Here is a 16532-nt window from a genome sequence, read left to right as displayed (position 1 = left end):
GCCTGGCTGGCTCTGTCAGTGGAGCCTGCAAATCGTGATCTTGGGGGTTGTGAGTTCCAGCCCCACATTGTGGGAAGAGATTACTTAAACATAAACTATTTTAAAAATAATAATGAAAGTATAGAATGTTAAATTTAAGAGACATTTTTGTGTCACTGAAGGAGGAAAAAATATATTATTTTTAAAGTTTATTTTTAGAGAGAGAGAAAGGGAGTAGGAGGGGGAAGAGAGAGAGGGAGGGAGGGAGGGAATCCCAAGCAGGCTCCACTCTGTCAGCACAGAACTGTGAGATCGTGACCTGAGCCAAAACCAAGAGTCAGATGGTTAACTGGCTGAGCCACCCGAGTGCCCCAAGATCTTTTAAATTGTACATGCACAGAGAAAATTAATGTATTGTCTTTATTAAAATGAAAACATTTGGGGGCGCCTGGGTGGCGCAGTCGGTTAAGCCTCCGACTTCAGCCAGGTCACGATCTCGCGGTCCGTGAGTTCGAGCCCCGCGTCAGGCTCTGGGCTGATGGCTCAGAGCCTGGAGCCTGTTTCCGATTCTGTGTCTCCCTCTCTCTCTGCCCCCCCCGTTCATGCTCTGTCTCTCTGTCCCAAAAATAAATAAACGTTGAAAAAAAAAAAATTTTTTTTAAATGAAAACATTGATCTTCAAAAGGAAAATAAAATTCACAGAGTGGGAGAATATATTTGCAACATCTATAGCTGACAAAGAGATTATATACAGAATTGATTTTTAGAATCTTTTAACTTGATAAGAAGAGAAATCACACTTTAAAAAAAATTTAATGGGTAAAGGACAAGCACATCAACAAAAAATTCAATTACAAGTACGTAAATGATAAGCTCACTTCAAAACATATATAAATGATAAATTCAATTCAAAACCTACATAAATGTCAAGTGCATTCATTGATATTTGACATCACTTCTTAGTGAAATCCAAATGAAATCCCAAATGAAATATTAACGCACACTGAACAAAAGGGATACAATACAGTGGGTAGCCCACATTGGTAGCTCACTCGCACAGTCCTGTTGGCAATGTAAATGGTTAAGTGACTGTGGACAAAGTTAGGGCGTAGGCTCATACAACGAAATATAATTTCCACATGACACGGACATATAACGAAATATAATTTACACATGACACGGACATTTCACCCCTAGGTATCTACCCAGGAGAGATCAAAACGTGCTTTTGCCCACAATGTGTGCATGAATGTTTGTGGTGGCTACAGTAATAATGATAATGAGACAGTAGGTGCAGTCTGACTTCCCATCAGCAGCTGAACGGAAGGCAAAAGTGTAGCCTTTCATGTGATAGATCCTACAGACCCCTTTCTAGGTGAATATCCATAGGAAATGTCCAGTCTCCAGCCTTACTCATGGTCACCAAGGCTTGGAAAGCATCTCAGGGTCCGTCGGTGACTGGATGGATAAAGAACATGTGATTATCTAAGAGTATTCTTTTTTTTTTTAATTTTTTTTTTCAACGTTTATTTATTTTTGGGACAGAGAGAGACAGAGCATGAACGGGGGAGGGGCAGAGAGAGAGGGAGACACAGAATCGGAAACAGGCTCCAGGCTCCGAGCCATCAGCCCAGAGCTTGACGCGGGGCTCGAACTCACAGACCGCGAGATCGTGACCTGGCTGAAGTCGGACGCTTAATCGACTGCGCCACCCAGGCGCCCCTCTAAGAGTATTCTTAATTGTGATGAGCACCGACTCATACATAGAATTGCTGAATCATTATATGGTACACCTGAGATATATATCGGGTATATCAGGCACGTTATGGTAATTATAGTTGAATAAAAAATTAGAAAATCATAAAAGAACATGTTATGGGTACACATACATGCACAATAGGATATTATTCAGCCGTTAAAAAGAAAGGTTCTGCCATTTACTGGCACATGGGCGACCCTGGAGGACTTTATGCGATGTGACACAAGCCAGACACACAAGGACAAATACTGCATGATCTCACTGATGCATGGATTGTGAGAGACTCAGCTCATAAAAGCTGAGAGTTGAATGGCTGTTGCCAGGGGCTGGGGAGTGGGCGGTGGGAGACCTTGGGGAAATGTTGGTCAGAGAGTACAAACTTCCACTGATACGCAAGTTCTGGGATCCAGTGCGTACCATGGTGACTGTAGGATTGTGTGTTTGAAAATTACCAAGAAAGTGGACCTCGTGTGCGATGATGGATATGTTCATTTGCTTGATCATGGTAATCGTTCCACAGCGTACACGTGTGCTAAATCATGATATTATACACCATAGGGATGTACATTTTTTGTCAATTGTGTGTCAATAAAGCTCAGGATTAAAGAAAAAGAAAGCCTAAGAACCATCTGTCGCCTACATCCCCGTGCAGGAATAGGAGAAACGCAGCGTTGAGTGACTGAGCCGGGCACAAATGAGCATTTACCATATGCTTCCATTGATAAGAAGATCTAGGCAAAGCAGAACTGGTATGTGCTGATATTGATCAGTTGGGGTCAAGGATGGAGGGGAATGGACTCCCACTGAGAGGAGGCATCTGTCCCAGGTGACGGAAATGTGCTTTACCCTGAGTGTGGCGACCTTGGTGGGGGATAATTCGCAGGTGCTAACACTTCGATTTCTGTAAGAAACCATTTTTTGGTTTGTGTGGACTGTCTTTATTGTTCTGTATTTAGTGGATTATCATTCTCTTTATTATTCCCTTATTGTGATTTAGTTTGATCTCCTTTCATTACATGAATATTCCATTTTTTTTCCTCCTCTCTCTGGGTTTAATTGGCTCGTCATTATCTAGGTTCTTAGATTAGAAAATTAGATCCCTGATACATCATATTTCTTCTCTTCTAACTGTATAGATAACATGATGCAAATTTAAGTGTCATTGCATTAGGTACTTGCCCCAAACTACTAGATACTGTGTTTTATTTATCCCGCACAGATTGGGAGAAGATATCCATAGTGCATCAGTTGATAAAATGAGCTTTGTCAAGATTACTTTGGGAGCAGATAAATAAATGCTACATAGAGATACATAAATATTCACTTAAGTTCATGATGTGCTTAAATAAATTATCACACACAGAGCATAGATTATTTATATTAATGTACATTGGTGTGCATGTATGTGTATTTAAATTTATAATTTAAATATTTTAACAAACACAAATTCTTTTTAAGAGGATTTGAGCAGATGGTCACAACAGATAATATACAAATGGCAAAGAAAAAAAAAAGCCATAGAAGAATGGTCAGGAGGAGCAGACAATTTTGTAGTTCTTATCAAATTATCCCCACATATTCCCTGACCACGTCATATAACTTCTAGGCATTACACAAGAAAAATGAAGTATATGCTCCCCAGTAGACTCATCCATGAATTTGGTAGCATCTTTATTCTTTTATTTGTAAATGTTTATTATATTTTTATTTTTTGAGATAGTGTGTGTATGTGTGCATGAGAGAGAGACAGAGACAGAGAGAGGGAGAGAATCCCAAGCAAGCTCCATGCTGTATGCCAGATCCTATGACTCAAGAGATCGTGACCTGAGCCGAAATCAAGAGTTGGATGCTCAACCAACTGAGCCACCCAGGTGCCCCTGCCCCAATAGCGTCTTTGTTCTTAATGGCACCACACTAGAAGGAGCCAGATGTCCTTCTCTAGGAGAATGGACAGCCAAGTTGTACTATTTTCATATAATAGAAGCTGTTCTGTAGCCAACATGAAAGCAAATGGCGGACCAACACAACAAAATGGGTCAATCGCAAAACACAAGTCAAAGAGGGTAGAGGAAAAAATGTGCAGTGTATGGTTCCATTTACATCCAACTCTGAAGACGAGACACAACTAACCCAGGGTATTGAATTACTGACTGTGGTCATTCGGAGGAATAGTGAGGGTTGACCAGAATGTGGTTTTTGGTTTTTAAATTTTTTTTAATGTTTATTCATTTTTGAAAGAGCATGACTGGGGAAGGGGCAGAGAGAGGGAGACACAGAATCTGAAACAGGCTCCAGGTTCCGAGCTGTCAGCACAGAGCCCGACGCGGGGCTCGAACTCACAGACTGTGAGACCATGACCTGAGCTGAAGTCGGACGCTCAACCGACTGAGCCACCCAGGCGCCCCCAGAATGTGGTTTTTGTTTTGTTTTGTTTTTTAATATTTTTTTAACGTTTATTCATTTTTGAGAGACAGAGACAGAGCATGAGCGGGGAAGGGGCAGAGAGAGGGAGACACAGAATCTGAAACAGGCTCCGGGCTCTGAGCTGTCTCCACAGAGCCCGACGTGGGGCTCGAACTCACAAACTGCGAGACCATGACCTGAGCTGAAGTCGGTCGCTCAACCGACTGAGCCCCCCAGGTGCCCCCAGAATGTGGTTTCTGTGCAGTGGTAGTGATACACTTCTTCTTGCTGTGGATGATGTATACTTGTATGGATGATGTCTGTATGATGTATTCATACATATTTGATAATACTGATTGAACTATAGATTAAAATCTATGACTTTCACTTATGTATATCTATTTAAAAAAATAAGTTCTGTAGTCCCACAGGGCATAAATCAATGAGTACACACGTTAGTTCAATAATACAGGAACACGGCAACCCAATCACAGTTTGCCCCGAGAGGACTGGAGAACCCAAATACACAGAACTTGACGAGTTTATTCCGGGGTCAGGGTGCAGAGTGTCTCTAGTTTCATGCTTAGGAATCGTAAAGCTTCGCTTAATTTGTGTAGGATACCTCTGAGTTCATCCTCTTTTCTCCTCAGCACTACAACTTACAGAAGTGCTCTGACTTAGAAGCTTTTTGTCTCCTTTACTAATAGAGAGTAGTCCTGCTTCAAGCTAGGACTCTAACTAAGTTTACATCTATTTCCTTTTCCAGGAGGAGTCTTTTTTTCCTACCAGGCCTGTCTATGTTTCTGTGCCTACCGCTCTGCTGGGGTATCTTCCATTGGACCCAGATGCTTCTCTCGACCCTTTGCTATGAAAAGAAACAGATTGCTTTTATCAAGCTCGATCAATACCACTCATTTCTTATCCATCTAAATGCTACTGAATTTCTCTCCAAAAGGAAGCATGATAACTTTACCGTGTCCTATTTCTGGTGCAATTTGATTGAAATATGTATCAAGTTCTTATGTGACCTTCTTTCTGTATTCTGGCTTATGAAAACAAACATGGCAGTTATTTCTGTTTCTAGGTTATTAAATGACGATGCCTTGTTTTTACTTTGGGCCTCCTGGGATTCTTACTGTGAGCAGCAGTCAGCTATCCAAAATCATCTTTTTTTTTTTTCCTGAGATAAGTAACAGTTATTTCTGCTGCAATTTACATTTACAGTTTTTCATAATGGTATGCATTTTTAACTAAGTGTTTCTTTTTCTGGAACCCGGTTTTACATTATTTATCTGTTGTATTAAATTTTCAAAAATAGATAAACATCGAAAGAATCATGTATTCAATACCCATCATTTTGTTTTAAGGAAAGTTAACATTCCACCAGAGTTGCTACATAAATACACAGGTATTTGTGTATGTGGGTAGGTAGGTAGGTAGGTAGGTAGATGGATAGATAGATAAGATGGATAGATATGATGGATGGGTGGGTGGTGGATGATGAATAGAATATAGATAGATAGATATATAGATGATAGATCGATAGATAGATATATATGATGGATGGATGATGATAGATATAGATATATAGCTCTCTCGCTCTCGCTAGCTCGATCGCCTCTGCTGGCTGGCTCGCTGCTAGCTCGCTCTCTCCATCGCTCGCTAGCTCGCTCGCTCTGCTGATGGCTCGCTGCTCGCTCGATCGCTCGCTCGCTCGGGATGCATGGCCATAGTTAGGACTGATGACAGAGAGATAGACAGATACATACATACATACCTAACATACATACATACATCTGATGGATGGTTGGATGGATGGATAGATAAGACCAATGATGATCATAGATAAGACCAATGATAGATGATAGATAGATAGATAGATAATAGATATGATGGATGGATGATGATAGATAGATAGATAGATAGATAGATAGATAGATGATAGATATGATGGATGGATACATGATAGATAGATAAATAGATAGATAGATAGATGATAGATACAGGGATGCATGGACATAGTTAGGACTGATGACAGAGAGATAGACAGATACATACATACATACATACATACATACATACTATGATGGATGGTTGGATGGATGGATAGATAAGACCAATGATAGATACATAGATAAGACCAATGATAGATAGATAGATAGATAGATAGATATATAGATAGATATGATGGATGGATGGATAAATAGATATGATGGATGGATGGCTGGGTGGGTAGAGGGGTGATAGATAGATGTATGTGTGTGTGTGTGTATAGATGATAGACAGGTAGATGTAAGAACGAAACTCATAATTTGAGGCCCTGTTGATCTCTGCTTGTGTGTGTATAGCCATCCTGTGCTTCACTGGGGATTCAGCATCCTTGCTGGCCTCCATGAACTACAAGCCTGCCTGCAGGAGCTTCCCCCCCCCCCCCCCAAAAACCCAGTTGTCTCCAGACAATGAGGCATGCTCACTGTAAGGAGAATCTCCCGTAGTTGGGCATAGAGTATTAATATATAAACATGTAGCTACAGTGTATTATAGGTATATAATCAACCGATTCAAATAAGTACAGACACCATAGAATTTTTCCCCCAAATAACTTACTGTGCACCTCCAAAAATAACAGAACATTTTCCAACATGACAGCAATTCAATTCTCATATCTAACGAAAACAAAGCAAATCTTCTGGTATCATAAAAGCCCATTATTTATCCGATAATACATGTTCCTTCACCCGGGATGATCATGTCTCTTCAGACTCTCTTACTGTGGCACAGCCTCTCACTTCCCTTTTTCCTGAGACCTCCTATACCTGTTTGCGCTGAGATCATGGCTCTCGCAGCACAGCGCACCCCCCGCCCCCCCCCCAGACCCTGGATGCATCTGATCGTGTCTCTTGAAGCCCGCAGGTACCCTCCCCCTATTTTCTATTGCATTAGAAATTGTATCTGGAGGCATGATTCAGTTAATGGTCCCAGGTGAGAATTCTTCAGTGATGCCCAACCCTTTATGTGGCCTTTGGATAAAAGGGTAACATAACCCTGGTACCCCTGATTCTGGATGGACGACTGGCCTCAGGTAACATCAGCCGGGTCGCATCCTCCGTAGGGACACGGGTTCCCGCTTCTGAAACGCGGTGGTTGTCTCATCACTAAGTGCTCACCGCCCACATCCTCTGCGTTTCCAGACGAACTGATGGAGAAATTGGTACGCACACATTTGGCGTATGGCCACCTCGGGGTCCTCAAAGACGGCACGCAGCAGGTGCAAAAGCGGTGTCGGTTGGCTTTCAGCTAAATACAATGAGCTTCAAATGTCAGCTGTCACTTTGTGCCAAGGTTTTCCCTTCTGTCTTTTTGAGCCATACGGTTGTAAGAAGCCAGAGTCAGAAATGAGTCACACGATGACGGGTCTAACATCAAGAGGCAGAAACGAGAGGTCACCTCGCCTCTGCCAGCATCTGACGGTTCTCAGGACGATACCAGATGCTCGTTAAGATCTGAAAACCACGTTCCTTTATGCTAAGAGTTACCTCTTTCCTAGAGAGACTTCTGAGTGTTTGTCTGATCTATAATAGACATTTTGCCATTAAGAGTCTGACACTCGGTTCAAAGTGGCGTATTTGCTAAAAGTTCCAAGAAGGCTTTCGGTTATAGTATTTATTTGACTTTTTTGAGACTGAATTTCATATCGCACACACACGAAACTTGTTAAAATGTGAATGACATACATAGGATACGCACACTTGAAGTGGAGAGTCGGTTTGACAAAATTGTTTAATTTGCCAATAAGTTGTTTAATTGGCAATTTCTGTTCTTACTAACCTCCACATGGTCCAAGAAAGTATTTTGTTTTAATCTTCATTTATTTTTGAGAGAGACAGAGACAGAATGCGAGTGGGTTGGGGCAGAGAGAGAGGGAGGCACAAAATCCGAAGGAGGCTCCAGGCTCCGAGAAGTCAGCACAGAGCCCGACGCGGGGCTGGAACTCACGAACCATGAGACCATGACCTGAGCCGAAGTCGGCCGCTTAAGTGACTGAGCCACCCAGGTATCCCAGAAATTATACTTTTAAATAGTCAATATACGGGTGTGGGAGTTGGAGAGAGTGAAGCGAGGCGTGAATTCTCAGAATGGGGGAGTCTTTTTGGTCTTGCCGCAATCGCGAAGGCGTGCCCGGCACGCGGACAGGTGAGAGACACACACAGAGGTGCTGAGGTCCCAAGTGCTGCCTGTATGTGTCAACAGCTGTACATCGGAAGAGGGGCGGGGGCCGTAGCTCAGCTACTTGCAATCATTCAAACTCTGGAGGGAGTCTGTTGTTTTTTCCCTCTTACTGCACAGGTTGAAGTAGCAAACCCCAGTCGTTTGCAATTCCGTGACTGTGATAGTCTGTGGTCCCAGTTCACCCCACCGCCGGTGAATCATCTCAGGGAAATGTGTGCTGGCATTTGCGTCCTCTCCTCCAACGGTTCCGATCACGGGCGGAAAAACTCTTGACGGATGGGCGGTGAAGGGATAGCAGTTTATCGCTCATTCTGCTGTTTTGGAGGAGATTTCGCCGGCAAACCCTTCGATCCAGGACTCAAGCCATGCGATGGGATCACATAGTACAAGTTTACGGAAATACAGGTGTGGAGCCCTGAGTTACACTGGCTGAATTCCCTCTGAGGCTACTGTTTCCCGAGAAAGTGGATTAGTTGCTTCCTCTCTTAATCTGGAAATCTCTTTTTTTTTTTCTCGTGAACATCCCACTTTATCATTGCTCAGGATGAAAGCCTTTGCTGCTTTATAAAAGGAAGATGTTTTTTCATCATCTTGAACTGTTCATTCAGCTACAAATCCTCTAGGGTAGTAAGTACTTCATTATTCCCGTATTTCCTGTACGACAGCCACTTAACACCTTCAGATCCATTTTCTTCTTCTTCCTCGTAGTGGGCATTTCTGCTCTGCTTGTAACAAATGTTTAAACGCGGCTCTCCAATATAACACCTGGTCCCCGGGGGACCCTTTGTTAGTAACGTAATTCCAGGCATTTCCTTACATTTTATCTGTAATCGTGAAACCCACACAGGGATTATTCTTCCTCTTCTGTCTACACCTACCCCTTCATCTCAGAGCCAACCATAAGTCAGCCTGGATTCCTGCAGCCAGAGGAGAGGTGTTCGTCCATCACAACACTGCCCAGTGCGTCCACAGGTTGGGTTTTTTTTTTTTTTTTTCAGGGAGGATTCATAGCTTTGGTTTCTTGACTTGGATGGTGCCCACTTGTGTGTCTGGCACATTTCTTCCTCCGGGAGTCTCATCTCTCCCAGGATGAACCCTTAAAGTTCACGTTTCCAGCTTCCCTTGCAGCGGGACCCAAACCAGTCACACAGCCTCCTCCAGTCACAGGCATTTTTTATGCGTGGCGATGGCAGGAGGGTGTCCAAGATGGCAGGTGCACTGGGGCGAGGTCTCAACGTCGACCTCAGGCGGGGCGTCACGGATGGGGTGGCAGTCCATTTGCAGCAACCTGCCAAGTGACCATGGCAGTGTCTTCCCCAGACGCATTCGTAAGTTTATATTCAGTGTTGGCCCTGGCACATTCTCCTGTAACCTCGTTCTCGGCCCCTCCCCAGGTCTCAAGATCTGTGCGGTCTCTTTCCATAAACGTGTTTCCGCCTAATCGGCTAGAGTCACACATACTCAGAAGCTAGTGGCCAGGGGTCCTGTCAACGTTGTGAAGTAACAGTCAGCATCGCCTCCAAAGCCAATGGGACTCCGTTGTTAGAACTGCCTTCCTTCCTCAGATTTCTTCGACGGAGTGGGCAAAACCAAGCAGCAGACCGAAACATTCAGTGAATTTTTGCAGCGTGAGTGAAAGTGTCGGACGTGAAGTCCAGACGAGACGTATAAAGGAGGTAAACGCACAGCAGTAAGAACGGAACGGTTGTTTTCCTTCAGTCCATTGATTCAGCCACAGTTGGTGCACGTTTAGGGAAAACCTGTTCGCTGGGGCTTGTAACTCTGGAGATGCAGCCCTTTAACTGTGCTGATGCTGGAGAAGTTTGCAGGGAGGGGTCTGGGCTCAGCGGCAACGGGGACACAAGCGGTAGAATCCCTTTCGTGCCTTTCTCTCCAGAAAGGATGTCATGTTTCTCTCAGCCAGGTGCAAATGGAACTGGTCTCTGCGCGTGCATGCACACGTACAAACAAGCATACACACACATATCACACAGGCACATACACACCCCACGTGTACATGCACACGTATACCACACATGCCCGTGCACACCCCACGTATGTAATACACACATATACCACACATGCATGTACACGCCCCACGTGTACATACAAAAACACATACCACACATGCACACGCATGCTCCACGTGTACATGCACACACATACCACACATGCATATATACACTCCATATGTAATGCATACATATAATGCACATGCACACCCCACGTGTAATACACACATATACCACACATGCACATACACACCTCACGTGTACATGCACACACAATCCACATGGTGTGTACATGCACACATATACCAGGCATGCACACACACACCTCATGTATAATACACATATATACCGCACATGCACACCCTACATGTACATGCACACACATAGCACACATGCACGTACATGCCCCACATGTACATGCACACACATATACCACACATGCCCGTGCACACCCCACGTGTAATACACATGCCACACATATACATATACCACACATGCACATGCACACCCCATGTGTACATGCACACACAATCCACACATGCACCTACACTCCCCTGTGTAATACACACATGCCACACATGCATGCACACACCTCATGTGTACATGCACACACATACTACACATGCACATGCACACCCTACGTGTACATGCACACACATAGCACACATGCATGTACATGCCCCATGTGTACATGCACACACATATACCACACATGCACGTACGTGCCCCACGCGTAATACAGACATATACCACACACGCACATGCATGCTCCACATGTACATGCACACATGCACATCCCACGTGTGCATGCACACATAATGCACATGCACACATATACAAAACACATGCACATATAAACCACACATGCACATGCACACCCCACGTGTACATGCACACACAATCCACACATGCACATACACGCCCGTGTGTAATACACACATATAACACACATGCATGTACACACCTCACGTGTACATGCACACACACACCACATATGCACACACATACTTCACATATAATACACACATATACCACACATGCACACCCTACGTGTACATGTACACACATACCACACATGCACATGCATGCTCCACGTGTACATGCACATCCACATCCCACATGTACATGCACACATAATGCACATGCACACATATACCACACATGCACATATAAACCACACATGCACACCCACGTGTACACACACACATATGCCACACATGCACATACACACTTCATGTGTACAAGTACACGTACCACACATGCATATCACACATACATGCACAGGTAGTCAGAAACATGCACGCACACACATCCCACACGTGCACATGCACACTCCATTTGCCCATGCACGCATATGCCGCATGCACTCGCATATCCACCACCGACTCCACACATACACGAACACGTACACAAAAACTGCATGCACACATACAGTACACACTCACGTGCGCATCACACTCAACACATGCATGCAGACGCATGGACGCACAAACACACGCCAGCCAAGTGGAAAGCAGCCCATCCTGTGTCAGCGTCCACGTAGGGGTTCCTGTGTGGGCATCGACCCTGGAAGGTCTGTGGGGAAGCAGCAAAGACTCGTCTCCTGTTCTGAGCCAACTGTGTGCTTACAGATGCTGCTTGTAATGTTATCTGAGGCGAGAGAGTTCCTTTGCCTTTTTATCAGTCGGCTAAGGGTGTTGACCGCTTTGCACGCACCCCGTGCGCCTAACACGGCAACTCGCACCTCCTGGAATTCTTTTGAGACCTGTTCACGATCCAGGCCTGAATCCCCCCCACTCTTTGTGTAGCTTAATTTGAAAGATGAGGCTCCTGATTCAGAGCCAATCAAAGGAGGGTGATTTTCTCTCGGGAGCATTTCTTTTCTTTTTTTTTTTTTTTTTAAGCTACTTGCAAGTGGTGAGTCAAGTATTTGAGACTCCCTATGAAGTGCGGCGTTCCTTCGATTCTGCTCTTGTGTCGTGTCCTATTCAAAGGCCTTGTTGGAAAGAAAAGTAAGGCCCAGAGTTGGTCAACCGTGAAAGCGTGGTACTCCAAAGCGAATGAAAACAGTTGGAGGAGGAAGATGCTTGGTGGTGAATTTAAGTCTCAACCCAAGTTGGAATCAGATGCCGATAACCTTGTGTCTGGTAACGTAGCTTCCTTCTCAGAGCACAGATCTGGTCATGAGAGGGTGGGCAGCACAGCATAGATGGCTCCGTAAGTGTGTGTCATTTTAAGTAAGTCAGGCTAGGTGTCCGTGTGGAGTGTGGCACTACGTTGAATTGGAAAGTAGGCGTGGCCACCCCCGGCACCTGCAGACTTGATCCCGCGTCTTTGTGGAGGCAGGACCCGTCCTCAGTAAGGTTCACCCGTGACCCTGAATACATTTCATCCGGACTGCAGTCTGTGCCTCTGCAGAGAATACACTTCCCGCTCGCTCAGCTGTCCTACCTCAAGACTTTTGTTCATCCGCGTAGCGTGCATTCGTTGAATCCATCCCGTGATAATTCTAGGAGTACCTCCCGCTTTGCTCCCTGACCACCCCGTCCGTGTTCTCTCTGGAGGGAACCAAAGGTCCCTCTTCTTCCAAGGTGTTTGGAATAATTAGGCTTCTTTGTACACCTTGTTCCTTGGGGGTCGTTTACATCTGTGCCCATGTTGATAGGTGCTCTTGTGTGCACAATTTGCACAACAGTGGAAAAACTCTTCGATGTCTCTGCCTGTGGAAAATGCGTCATCAATGGTGGAACGACCGGTGTTGTGGACAGAATGTGTGTGCCCCCACCCAAATTCATATGTCGAAGCCCGAACGTCCAGTGTGGCTCCTTTAGAGTTGGGGACTCCAAGGAAATAATACAAGAGAAATGAGATTATCGATCTTGTAGGATTAATGTCCTTATAAAAAGAGACAGCAGGAATCTCTCTCTCTCTTTCTGTCTCCACATGAAGACCTTGGTAGAAGGCCAACATCTAACACCAGGAGGAGACCCTTCCCAGACCCCAGCCACACAGAAATGGTCATCTTACCCATCCAGCGTCTGGGACTGTGACACAACACATGTGTTCTTTAATCTGCCTCGTCTGTGGTATTTGTTGGGGCAAACCGAGCAGTCAGTCAGGGTTGACGTCAAAGCACAGGTGGACGGCCACCCAGCTGTTGTCCGAGTGACCAGCTCATTCATTGGTTTTCCCACTTTATAAAAACAGTGGTAGAGAAACAACAGTGCATGTCTTTCATAAGACGCAAGCTAAGCAAGTCAAGAGGGGCAACCCACCCTGTATCCTGCTGTCCTGTGTGTGTGTTCAAGGGCGTACGGGATTTTTCTCTCTTTTTGTTTCCTTTATTTAATGACCTACGTGGCTCTCTTTCCACAGTGGTTTGCTGTTTCTCTTTCTAGTGTCTCTCAGTGCACTTGAGAGAGAGAGAGACAGAGACAGTGCAAGTAGGGGACGGACACACAGAGAGGGGGAGGGAGAGAATCCCAAGCCGTTTCTGCACCTTTAGCACAGACCCCGATGCGGGGCTGAATGCCACGAAACCATGAGATCATGACCTGAGCTGAAACCAAGACTTGGACGCTTAACCAACTGAGCCACCCAGGCACCTCTTCTAATGTTTTTTTAAAAAATCAGGGGCGCCTGGGTGGCGCAGTCGGTTAAGCGTCCGACTTCAGCCAGGTCACGATCTCGCGGTCCGTGAGTTCGAGCCCTGCGTCAGGCTCTGGGCAGATGGCTCGGAGCCTGGAGCCTGTTTCCGATTCTGTGTCTCCCTCTCTCTCTGCCCCTCCCCAATTCATGCTCTGTCTCTCTCTGTCCCAAAAATAAATAAAAAAACGTTGAAAAAAAAAATTAAAAAAAAAAAAATTAAATGCGCTCCCAATATTTTTTTGATAATTATTGGATTTAGAATAGCATGTATCTATATTGCATTCTACCTACTTACTGGCAGTATAGGTAAAAACTTCAGATTTTTTGTTTATGTATTTTGTATTCAGCAAATTCACCAAATTACCTTATACCTTCTCATGTTCGTTTGTTTTTAATCTTTTTTTTTAATCTTTTATTTTTGAGAGAGAGAGAGACACAGAGACAGAGAGAGAGAGTGAGTGAATGGCAGAGGGTCACAGAGAGAGGGAGACAGAATCCAAAGCAGGCTCCAGGCTCCGAGTGGTCAGCACAGAGCCCCACGCGGGGCTCGAACTCACAGACCGCCAGATCGTGACCCGAGCCGAAGTCGGATGCCCAACCGACTGAGCCCCGCAGGTTCCCCTTCTCAGGAAGGGGTTTTTAATAGACTTTGGTTTTTAATATTGGTTTTTAATAGACTTTCTCAGGTACACAGTCATGCCATGAACTGAAGAGCTCCTATTTTCATTCTTTCCCAATAGTTGTCACGTGTTTACATTTATCCATTTCATTGCATTTTCGAGAATCTTCGAAAGAATTGTTGCATAATGGTGCAAATAGAAGCCCCCTCCTATCTGCCTTTTAGTCTCAGACTGGTATTAGTTTTAGAAGAGTGTTTCAGTTATTTGAGTTTCGTTTGGCTTATTTTAGGTATCCTTTTATTATTGCCTTTTTATATCGGGCTGCATAGTTGTTTTCAAATATGTTTTCCGTGCCTCTGGGTGTAATCGTTTAGCTTTCTTCCTCCATTGGATTAATGAGTTAGATTGATAGGTGTGCAGACGTCAGGAGACCCTTACATTCCTCATAGCAGCCCTGCTCGGGAAACGTCATGTTTTACTGTCCGCGTTGATTTCACTTCGGCTCAGGTCATGATCTCGCGGTCCTTGAGTTCGAGCCCCGCATGGAGCCTGGAGCCTGCTTCAGATGCTCTGTCCTTCCCAGGTCTTGTGCTCTTTCTCTCTCTCTCAAAAATAAACATAAGAAAAATTTTTAAAAAATACATGTAAGACACCTACATATTTATTTTAGCAGTATAATGTATTTTTCCATATTATACCTGCTTCATAAAGAATTGCTTATCATAATCTATTTATAACTAAGCATTAAATAACTCTTTACCTTCTAGGACGTATTTTAATTTGGAGAAGAAAAATGGGCTGGCTTTTGATTAAGTTTTGTTCTGTATACTTGAGACTCTGTGCTGCTCGATTTTTATTTTTGTGCTCTTAAAAAAAAAGCCACAGTGCATTTACATTTTCACAAAAGTACCATCTTTGAGATCACATATTTTAGACAGCAACAGTAATCCAGGATTTAGTTTGTCTCCCAATTAAATTCTACCCAGAGTTAATAGTGGTCTAAATTGAATTTTATTGTGCTGTCTAGTTGCTTACGACAGTTAATCAGCAATAAAGTTGCTAGATTTTCTATTTTTGTTTTGAAGTTTTTTCACATCATCCACTAATGAACATGTTTTGGAGAGCTATATATAGCCTTTTCCTCTAGAACATTAAATACAAACTCAATCAGGCACCGTTTCCCACAATGTTTATGCCACTTTTAAATGTTAACAAAGAGAGCTAGGTTTTCAAAATGTTTCTACTCTGAAGAAAAAGCTCGTCTTGTACTGCCTGTTCCTGTTGTGAACCTTCAACATCTACTTTGATTGTGTGTTTTTGAAGTTAACCGGTATTTTTAATTTCCAGACCGCTGAGTCATGCTGAGCTGTTAAACCAGGAAAATCATCACACACACCTAAAAGAGTTGGGGCAAACACAGAGATACATGCTCTATGACTTAGGAAGGGACACCAATAAAATGAAAAATAAAAGCAACCAGCCCAGAAAGAAAACAGCAAGTGAGAAGCTGCTTGATCTGAGAGACCGAGAGAGAGAGAGAGAGAGAGAGAGAGAGAGAGAGAGAGAGAGAGAAAATCTTGGAAAGCGTGAAATGGACAAAGTTTGTTTTAGCAATTGCAGCTGATAATAAACAATACTGTTAATGAGTTAGGGAGTTCTTTTGAGTCTGGATTTTATTTCTGAGAGGAGAATAAACAGTAAAGCAATGTGTCACATATTGTAAACATTTACAAATACCTAAAAGGGGAGAGTAAGCAAAATGTCCATAGCAGAAAGCATCAAAAAAATTATACTGCTAAAATAAATATGGACGTTTCAGTCCGTTGAGCATCCAACTTCGGCTCAGGTCATCATCTCCCTGTTTGTGAGTTCGAGCCCCGC

The sequence above is a fragment of the Lynx canadensis genome, chromosome X (assembly GCF_007474595.2).
Source record: "Lynx canadensis isolate LIC74 chromosome X, mLynCan4.pri.v2, whole genome shotgun sequence".
In the NCBI taxonomy this organism is placed as follows: domain Eukaryota; kingdom Metazoa; phylum Chordata; class Mammalia; order Carnivora; family Felidae; genus Lynx; species Lynx canadensis.
This window is presented reverse-complemented; position numbering follows the sequence as displayed.